Below are 10,945 nucleotides of genomic sequence, written 5' to 3' on the forward strand. Positions count from 1 at the left end.
CCAATTTATTTTAAAGAATAAGAACTATGTTCATAAATTTTACTTTGCCTAAATATACCAGTATATCCACGAATATCACCAAAATTAGGACAATTTGATATTCTTAATGATTCTCTGTTGAAACCTGCACACTGGGTCAGAAGGTGAGAACCCTCAAATGCCAGGCTCTTATAGTTCTGTGCATAGAGATTCTCCTCATCAGAGTCCAGGGGTCTGAGAAAGCATCCTCCCCCCAGATTAAGTCCTCAAAAATTTTTTTCACCACAACTAATTAAGAAAATAGTGCTAAGTGGACACTTCCTTTTCTTTAGTTAAATATGGTAAGATTGAGTATTCCTGGACCCCATAGGGATGTATCATGGGTTGTCATTCCCTCAAATGTGGGTATTCCTTATTAAAGATATCTACGAGTGTCAATCAAATTTTCATAATCACTGTTATCTGATGTCTCAACTCTGTTTCCTGCTACTGTTGGGGGAGGAAGAAGGTCTTCTTTACTTCCAGGATACTTCAGTTAAGAGTAGAAGCAGAGTTCGAAGAGCCTATGATCTGAGGTCCAGGCATAAAGATACTACTTTCTATGCTAGAATGGCTCAAAGTACTTTCTTGACTGTTCTTTGGGTACAATCAAAAGGAAGAGAGAGGGGAATCAGAGGCATCTGTGTCTCCCAGTGTGCTTCTACCTTGAGCTACACTCAAGGTATGATATCTGACAACCAAATTTTCAGATGGCATCTGAACACTGGTTCCAAATTTTCAGATGGCATCTGTCTGCTTACCATCATCACCTGCTACAATATTCCTCTGTTCCTTATATTTTCCCTTTAAGTAATTTATCTTCTTAATATGTTCCCTTCTGCCTGACAAGATTGAACAACTAGCTCACTCTTCCACACCTGCACACACTGGCTTTTGTGAAGTGTGTTAGAAACCTGTAAATCATCCTGATGTCTTTCATTATTCCATCCTTGTAAAAAAAAATCAGTACCATGTTCTTTAATAATTTTGACATCTCTGGGAAGTATGACTTCAGGTACTTGGCAATCTTGCTGACTATTATTGCCTAGACTGGGAATAATGAAAGATTTCCTTTTAGTTCCTTCAATTTGCTCTAAAGAAAATGCATTTGTTCTAAAGCATGTTGGGGTTGTTGGATAGAGATGAAGCCGAGGAGAAAGAGGATGAGATCCAGCACACGGGGGATGTGGGTGAGCTGCTTATGAATAACCTCCTCTCTGCATGTTTCTACTATATGTTTCACTGGAATCTGTACCATCAATAACTTTCTTTCTCCAACCTTTAAGGATCCCATCCAAACTGTTCATTAACTTTGCTTGGGCAGTCATAAAAACTCAACAGTTTTGAACAAGACTGATGAGGATGGATCTCAATTGTTTGCAAAAATTCAGTGCTGCTGCTTTGTAAGTCCCCAGTGCTTCAGGTTTCATGTTGTCTTACCTCTTCCAGCAAAAAGTCTTCCTTGAATCCCCTAAAAATAGCAGTCCCCAAATATAGTGATGCTTAGGCTGGCACCTCCATAGAGAGGGTCAATTTGGTCCTGGCAGGAAAGGGCAAAGGGAGGCTCTGAGGCTCAGGTTCGCCCATGTTTGTGCTTGGGACTCCTGGCTCCAGATGAAGGCAGACCCAGGTCCACACTGATCTACGTACCACAATGTAGGGCCAGAGTGGTCCCCATAAGTGTTTAAATAGAGTTTTCCTTAAAAATGTGTTTAGGGACACCTGGGTAGCTCAGTGGGTTAGGTGTCGGACTCTTGATGTCAGCTAAGGTCATGATCACATGGTTTGTGGAATCAAGCCCCACATCAGGCTCCATGTTGACAGCATGGACACTGTTTGGGATTCTCTCTCTCCTTCTCTCTGCCTCTCACGCCCCTCAAGAGCTCTCTCTCTCTCTCTCTTTTTCTCAAAATAAATAAATAAACTTTAAAAATGTATTTATATATATTTTGTATATTTATCAATTCAAGTTTCATCTTTCTACAAAGGTTTTAAACAACTTAACCATATTCTAATTGTTATTTAAATGTCACTTTCTGTAATTCTATTTTGTGCTCTTATTTTACTATTCATTTCTTAATAGCATAATTGATCATTTTATAATGTATTAGAAGATTTAAAATACAAGAACAGTCTTTTTTCATATATGTCTTTGAAAAAAGAAAGTTGAACACCTTTATAGCTTCTCTCTTACCTTCTACACTTCCCATATATCTTTATCTGGAAGGTAGAGTCTATTAATTTTCACTTTTTATTTTTTATATCTTATTTAGTTCTAACAGTTATACCAGTTAAGATTTTTTGGCCCTAGCACTCCTTTAATTTTGGTGTTCTGTATTTTCATTTATTTTTATTGGTCTTTTTCCTATTTTTATAATGTTATTTAATTAAATCCAAGTGTTTCTTTTAAAAAACATCACATTAAGTGGCTAGTCCATAATTGGAACAAACTTTTACCTATGCTTAGAAATATCAGTATTATTTAACTCTTGAATGTTCGTCATTGATCCCATGAGTCTCCTTGAGATATCTTGGGACATATAGAGATAATACCTACAGAATATGTATTTATACAAGACTCAAGAATGATCAATTTGGATAAAATAGGAGCATGTACTCAGGGAACTAGGTGCTAGGAAAATTGAAAAAGGAAAAAGACATCATTGCTGAGTCTGAAGTGTTAAGTTGTTAATGTATTTTCATAGTAGTTTGCATTTATACATTTTACTTAGCACATAGGCCTTTTTAAATGTCTCTCAAGTCCCAATCTTGGGAATTTATTTACTTTTGTTCTAAATTTTTTTTTCTTTTAGATGTGGTATATATATACAATAGAAAATTACTCAGCCATAAAAAGAATGAATGGCAAATTGTCATTTGCAATGTGGATGGATCTAGAGGGTATTATGCTAAGTGAAACAAGTCAGTCAGAGAAAGACAAATACCATCATTCATATGTGGAATTTAAGAAACAAAACAGATGAGGGGCTCCTGGGTGGCTCAGTCAGTTGAGCGTCTGACTTCAGCTCAGGTCATGATCTCATGGCTCCTGAGTTCGAGCCCCGTGTCAGGCTCTGTGCGGAGAGCTCTGGAGCCTGTTTCTGATTCTGTGTCTCCCTCTCTCTCTGCCCCTAACCCACTCACATTCTGTCTCTGTCTCTCTCAAAAATAAATAATAAAAAACATTTTAAAAAATTAAAAAAAAAAGAAACAAAACAGGTGAATGTAAGGGAAAGGGGAAAAATAAGAGAAGGAGGCAAGCCATAAAAGACTCTTAACTATAGAGAACACACTGAGGGTTGCTAGAGGGGAGGTGGGTGGAGGATGGACCAAATAGGTGATGGGCACTAAGGAGACACTTGTTGGGATGAGCATTGGTGTTATATGTAAGTGTTGAATCACTAACTTCTACCCCCTGAAGCCAATACTACATTACATGTTAACTAACTAGAATTTAAATAAAAACTTGAAACAGAAGAAAAAAAGGATCACCATATGAAAAATGTATTTTTTTTAATTTTATTATGTCATTGCTAATTTATTCACCTCTCTTTGTTCTTTGTTCCTATCTGCTGGTTCCTATTACTCACATAGTATATTCTCATTCTCCATCTTCTCTTGAGATTATTTATGTACACTGTTAAAATTCTTCCAGTCTGACTTCTATTTCATTGTGTTATTTTCCTCAGAGACAGTTCTACCATAGTATGTTGAATGTTTCCAATGCTGATTTCATATTTTATATCTTAGAAATCATTCTAGTCTTTTCTGGGTTCATTGTTAAGACCTGGGTTAACTTTACTAAGCGTTGGTATGACTTGTTTTTATACAAGTTTCTGGGAATTCACATGAAAGTTTCTCTTTAGGAGTTCATATTACCTTTAGTATTTTTTGTGATTTCTCCTTTTTCTTTGACGCTTCAAAATATTTTGTTTGTTTCTTTGTTTTAAACTGAGAACAGGTTTTCTTTAAATGAATACTCTCTACTAATTAGCTTGCTTGCTTCTGGGGAACAGAACTTGAAACAGACTTAAAAGCCCCAATGTTTGGAATGGGGAAGAAGACCAACTTAAGAAGTTTCTTTAGTTGCTTTCAAAACTCAAATATTTGCACAACACATTCTTGTATTTTTTAAAAAATTAAAATGCATGGTTTTATGCATTTAATTTTAAAAATTAAAAACATGATTTCATGTTGGTGATTCTATATCCCAAGAAGATGATTAATAATGAATAGAAATGTACATATGTGTGCACTTACTGGAAGCTATATGTTAAAATGTTCATAACAGCACATTCTTTCTCATAGCCCAGATGAATAAACAAAAAAGCAAACAAAAACAAATGTTCAGCAATAGTAGAAGGAATAAATAAATTGTGGCATATCCATAAAATGGGATATTAAATAACAGTACTACAGAATGTACTGCTAATAATACACATACTTACATACATAATATTGAGCAAAAGAATCCAGATACACAAAACTAAAACTCCTCTATGGTGACGAGAGAGATGGGGTGGTTTCATCTTGATGAGGAGAGCTATGACTGGGTGGGAACACAGAGGCCACTGTTTAGGAACTGGTAATTTCCTACTCAGGGCTCTGGAAAAGGGTTTCATGAATATGTTCACTTTGTGAAAAGTTATAGAGAACTATATTGTGATTTGTGCACTTTTTTGTATGCATGTTATACTCAACAGTCTATTTTAAAAATGAGGGGGGTGCCGGGGAGCCATCTGTATCTGCCACTAATTATCAGTAACTAATTATCTGCATCATCTGTATTGAATACATTAACCAATGATAACATATATCACATGCTGTTAAACATGAGTAAGTGTTGCGCCTTAAACAAGGACAGGCTGAGATAATTCCAAGGAGGAGTCAGAAATGGCTTCGTATTTGAGGGCTGAACAATTGGGCCTTGGGGAGTTAGGTGATTCATAAATATTTGCAAAATGTGAACATTATTAGGCTGAATCTTATTTCTGACACTCAATTGAGTTACCACACTGGGAAAAGAAAGTACAGTATAAGCTTTTCTTACCAATTATGCTAATTATCTTTTGGGGAAATTCTGGACATAAGCATAGGTTTTGGGGATTTTGATTCTTATGAAATAAAAATACATGGGGCTAAATTTTGTTTATGTAGTCACTAGCGTGTCGCAAATAGGGAAAATGACAAACATCACAAAAGTGACATATACTTGCAAATTGCATGTTGCACAGATTTCTAATTCAATGAACTATTAACTGGTTTATCTTTGCATTTATGCTTTTTGATTAAAAAAGCATAGTGATATTTTAGAAATGCAGATGTAAGAAAATATGAGAAGAAGAAAAAGTATATGTACCCAAGTCTAAGGTGACCTCCCTACCATGGACTAAATCTATCTGCTTATCCGGGGTCTAATTTCACTTTCAGCAGCATTACTCAAAGAATAAACAGAAAAATCCAGCAAGTCCACTAAATGTGGACTTCATCAATCAGCTGGCAAACACAACCATGTCTAAAACAAGTCAATGATTATTTCTATTGGGTCAGAAAGCAGAAAATCAAATATAGAGCGGTTCTGGATTTCAAGGGTAGCGAGTTATCTGAGGCCAACATCACTTTCCACAAGTATGCTTTCTCCCTGCAAAAGATATTATCAGTTACCATGGGGTAGACAACTCTGTCCTCTTCAAAGGAATTTGGAAAATGATGTCACTTACAACAGATAAACTGTGAAATGTAAATGAGGGAGGGAGCAGATGTAGTAGCAAAAAAAAGAAAAGTACCCTTAAAAAAAGAACTTTAAAATTAATTCTTACCTCATGTAGCCGTGACAAATAAGAAGCCACAGAAGAGAGATAAAGGAGGAGACCAGTGGGATGAGACAGTATATAGGGAGACAGTCACATCAGCAGAAAGCCATGCCCCCTGTGCCATTCCCTCTCCCTCATCATACTTCCCAGCTTTGGCACCTTATGTAAATGTACACCTGCCTCACATAGTTCCACAGATTCCCTCCACTCTCCACAGAGGCTTGGAGAATTCCCCAGAGGAGCAATGGTGATGTTGGGGGGAGGGGGGATATCCTCTGTTCACTTGCTCACAGTGGGCAACCTAGTTAAATAAATTTCTTATTGCAATCTCCAGTTGCAAGTAAACAAAAGCAAATGAGGAGTATATGAAAAAATGGAATGGATAAATGTGGGAAAGAAAGGTCACTACATGCATATTTAGTGAAAAATGTTTCATCTTATTATATTTGCATATCACCACAAAATTAATTTCTAGATTTTGAAGTAAAAACTGTACCGGATCACTGGCATTCCATACACCAGAACAAACCTCTATGTGGTAGCATCAGTCACCCAACTAGGTCACGCAGAACAGCCTGAAGGCCACAGGACTTCACTTTGTAGTTCATAGTATAATTCTTACGGCAGCCTTCTCACCCATACAAAGCAGAGACTTTACGGCAGAAACCCTCCAGGAAAGGAAATACAGTAGTATGTTTTTGTTTTGTTTGGTTTGGTTTGGTTTGTTTTGTTTTGTTTTGTTTTGTTGTGTTGTGTTGTGTTGGACTGGTTCATTTCCAGGTTTCTGTACTCAGCTGGACAAAAAAAAAGAAAAAAAAAGAAAGAAACCCCCACATGCAGAGATAAGAGAGAGTGGGAAAGAATGCCCAGATTGATTTCGTTTTGGGGTTTGGGTGAAAGGAATCTATTTTATATCCACCCCCAATAGCTAAACAAGTGAAGGGAGTTAGTGCTCAGTGTATATGGTATGTGAGGCAATGCATCTAACCTTGCTTAATATGCACTTGCTGTGTGACTTTAGGCAAGTCATTTCCTCCCAACCTTAACTTTAGTGTACCCTTTGTATAGTGTGGTTGGTAATAATACCCCTTCCTGGGATTGTTTCAAGAATGTAATTAGATGATGCCTATGAAAGCACTTTGTGAACTCTAAAGTGCTCTGCAAATATAAGGGATAAAAGATTGGAAAGCTGCCTCTCCATGGCTCCTTCTCAAATATTCTCAGATATTAACATTTTAGTGGTGAAAAAGGAGTGCTAATATTTCTCATTGGCACTTTCCTACTGCAGAAGGAAGTAATCTAAGTAGAAAGAATATATTTTTCCTTGAGACTCAATAAAGCTATTTTCATTTTAATTGGAAAATTGTGGCACATAAACATTTTTATTTTCCCTGAATTGACCCTTTTGGGAAAAAAAATTAAAAGTTGTTCACCATTTGTCTGATGGAAATTTCTGAAAGACTGTCCTGGTCTTGCCATAGCCTCTGTCTGACCTTGCAGAAGTTACTGTCCTTCCCATCAATCAGTTCCATACAACAAATATTTATACAGCCTCAAATATATGCCAAGTTCAGTGCTAAGCTCAACCTGAGGAACAAAAAAGAGAGCAAAAGACAGTCCTTCACACGCAAAAAGTTTACAATGTGACAGGTTTTTTTTTTTTTTTTTTTTTTTTTTTATCTCCAAATGGAAGTGGTAATCACTGTGCTACCCACCTATCAGGTTTGTTATGAGGATGAAAAGCTAACACGGGAGAGTGCTTGGCAAACTTGAAAGTGGTACATAAATGCAAAGTGGTATTATTACCAGACATAAAACCATCAGCAGCATATAGATGGCGAAAGAATACTTAACAGAGAGCGAATGAAAAAGGATTAATAGAGAGCCTCTTCTCCATGTATACACAGAGATATGCATATATTATTTCATCCATACAATGGACTGGTTAGGTGGATATTAATTGCTGCTTTTGACCAATGGGGAGATTGAGACTTATATCAGCTGAAATGACTTTGCTAACAAATCAGAGCCACTGCGAAGACTCTACAGAAGCTATTGATGTAAATTGTGCATTGGTTCGAAATCCACACGTTTTTACCAGGGAAAGGAGTTGCCAAAACCTAACAAGCGGCAATAATCAGCTGGAGAAATGGCTAAAAACATATTTTGTTCAACTTGTTTTAAAAAAGGCATTTGAAGGAAAGGAACAAATTGAACTAACTTAATTAATATTGCAACATAAAGGATTCAAGAAACATATCATTATCTTTTCTGAAACCCCTGAACATAACTCGTGTCTAGAATAATTTTTATTTAAAAGCAAAACCAGTGCTGTTTCCTGAATCCTTGAGTACTTGGAATGGATTGCAAAACTGCACATTTCAGTACTCACATGGTTAAAAGAATCATTTAGAGAGGCCTTCATAAAATCAAAATTTCTGTAGTCCTTTCTGTATGGATTAGCATACCAAGCAAAATACAAAAGGTAGCTTAAAGCCCAGATATATTAAAATCAAGAGCTTAACTTCTAATATCCTCTCTCCAATCAGGTATGGATTTACAAAACATTTTACTATGGTTGTTATTTTTCCTAGCTAAGACTCACAACTAAATCCACCAGTCTGAAAGATTGTTGAGTTATATTGGTATGATTTTCAAAATTTATTTCCAACATATAGCAGAATGAGATAAACTCTAGGGGTATGTAAAAGCTGGAAACCGCTTAGACGCCGCTAACAGGAACACATATAAATAAAGCAGGCTGAAATTATAAATATGTAATGACGATTTAGAAAAAAAAAGTTAAATGATTGGATCTCTTGCTGACCTAAATGGCTATGAATTAACACTTCTTTCTCACGGCAGGAAGACAACTACTAATATTTATCTAGCATCTTCTAAATGCTAGACCCTGTGGTACATGCTTTTTATATGTATCTTATTTACCCTCCACAAAAACTCTATGAAGCAAATAATGTTGTCTTCATGTTTTAGCCAGATGACTGAAGTTCCAGATCATAGAATTGAGATTTGGAATTAAAATAATGGTCCAAAAACATACAACTAATAAATAGAGCCAAGATTCATTTCTGAGTCTATCTATTCACACTTCAATGTCCTACGTCCCTCTTGCATGTTAAGTACCTTAGAAGATCACATCTCTCCTCTGTGTGCCATTTGCAAAAATAAAAAGCTCAAAAGGCAATGAAGATAATTCCGAATATAGGTTCATTCATTCATTTCACAAATAATTATTAAGTACCTGCTCTCTGCCAAGACCAGTAATGGGCAACACATTAGTGAAGGAAACATACATGGACTTTGCTCTCATGGGGTTGATTTTTGTCTGAATTATTCCTCATTTTGAACTAGAGGCATCTCGAAATAACCCAGAATTGAAAAGAAACTAGACTCTACATAGTAAACCAGATGTACGTAGTCTGTCACCCACTGTCTGGTGACTCAGGCTAAATAGTAAGCACATGGAACCCAATTTTGTCATCTATGAAACAGAGATGATAAAAATTATACTATTTACTTCCAAGTGGTGTTATGAGGAATAAACAACATAACGCACATGAAATTTCCATGAGCATTTAAAAACAGATGATACATACATATACGTATGTATGTATGTATGTATGTATGTACAAGCATTAGCATTCTGCTTACTAAGGAAAAGATGCTACGTCTTTAGCTTATAAGAAAAGAAATTATGTGACATGCTGGCAAGTTTTTACCAGACTGCAAAGATTTGAGAATCTTGCTCATGTGGACATGCAGAGGGTCAAAGCAGGGGTAGATTGTAGGAAAATATGGGACTGGAGAAATGAACAAGAGAGAGAGAGACAGTAGGCATAAAGACTTCTGAAGATATATTAAGGAATGTGGAATTTCTCCTCATGATAAAGCAATTGATATTAAGAGGCTCTGATTTTAATTTTGGCTTGGGGGTAGGCAAGGAATATTACAATCAGACTTGCCTTTCAAAGACACCTCACTGATTTCTAGGTGGGCAGTGAGCTGGCAAAGTTAAACCAAGAAGGTGAATAAGAGGATGTTGAAACCTCTAAGCTAGAGCTTTTGCTGAGTTACCATGACCCATGACTGAAAATAAATGAGTACTATAAACTATAAGCAGACTAAATAGCTTGCCAAAGAAATGAAACACTAATTGAGAAGCCAGATGAGTACTGAGCAAAGTGAGGAGGGGCCTAGAGGTGATTAAAGTTGTATCCTCTGGCCCAGGCTTATAGGACTTCCAGATTTGACTAGAATAATCTCTCCCCTACCCAAGGTCTCCCAATTATCCTTTTTGTTCAGACTAGGGGGAAAGGCTGAAATGCAAGCACCATCTGTGAGATGGTCAAGGCCAAGAGGGTGCAGCATTTACTTAGTAGGGGCAGGGGTCTTCTCTGACTGAGAATTCATCAGTGAATTCCAGCCCTGTCTTTGTCATCATATCCTCAGCACTCAGAGCATCTCCTCTCTGTACACAGTGCTTCTGCAGAGCAAGGTACTTGTGTCTCCCACAGGAAGATAGATTGATTCATTTTTGCGGTATCATAATATTAAACAGCTGGGCATTGCTTCTCACTGTCTCACTTCTCATACACTTCTGCTTTGTCAGCCTTAAGTCCCATGGCTAAATACTGTGAAAACCAGAGGAAATGTGTTATGAAAGCAACTACATTGATGAACAAAACGTATAAACCCTCTGGATATATGTGAAAAATCCAACAATTTTGGATTTTTGCCCTTTTCCAAAACTCTAAAAAAAATGTTCTGCTGATACAAAGCCTCATATTTGAATGATCTTGTAACTTCATAGTTATGATGACCATCATTCTCATTGAATTCATGATTATATCAGTTATGCAACTGGAACATAGAAGTTAAATAAACTATTCAAAATTCACAGATTGATTAAAAAACTGCTGGTACTTAAAGGCAGATCACTTGACTCCAGGATAAATTGCCAACTCCTAGACCTGGTGTAAAGGCTCTGCTTAGCCAAACTGGCCCCTTGATCAAACCATACAGTAGGCTCAAAGGCAATCTTTGCTCAAAGTCAAAACCCCATACATGAATCTTCCCACTATTACCTTTGTATT

The 10,945-nt window shown here is 36.6% G+C and overlaps 1 pseudogene; it reads right to left on the reverse strand.

The window, feature by feature from the left end:
* Positions 1-394: 394 nt before the first annotated feature.
* Positions 395-5,842, reverse strand: LOC109503024 (annotated as a pseudogene).
* Positions 5,843-10,945: the final 5,103 nt, after the last annotated feature.

The sequence above is a fragment of the Felis catus genome, chromosome C1 (assembly GCF_018350175.1).
Source record: "Felis catus isolate Fca126 chromosome C1, F.catus_Fca126_mat1.0, whole genome shotgun sequence".
NCBI classification, from domain to species: Eukaryota; Metazoa; Chordata; class Mammalia; order Carnivora; family Felidae; genus Felis; species Felis catus.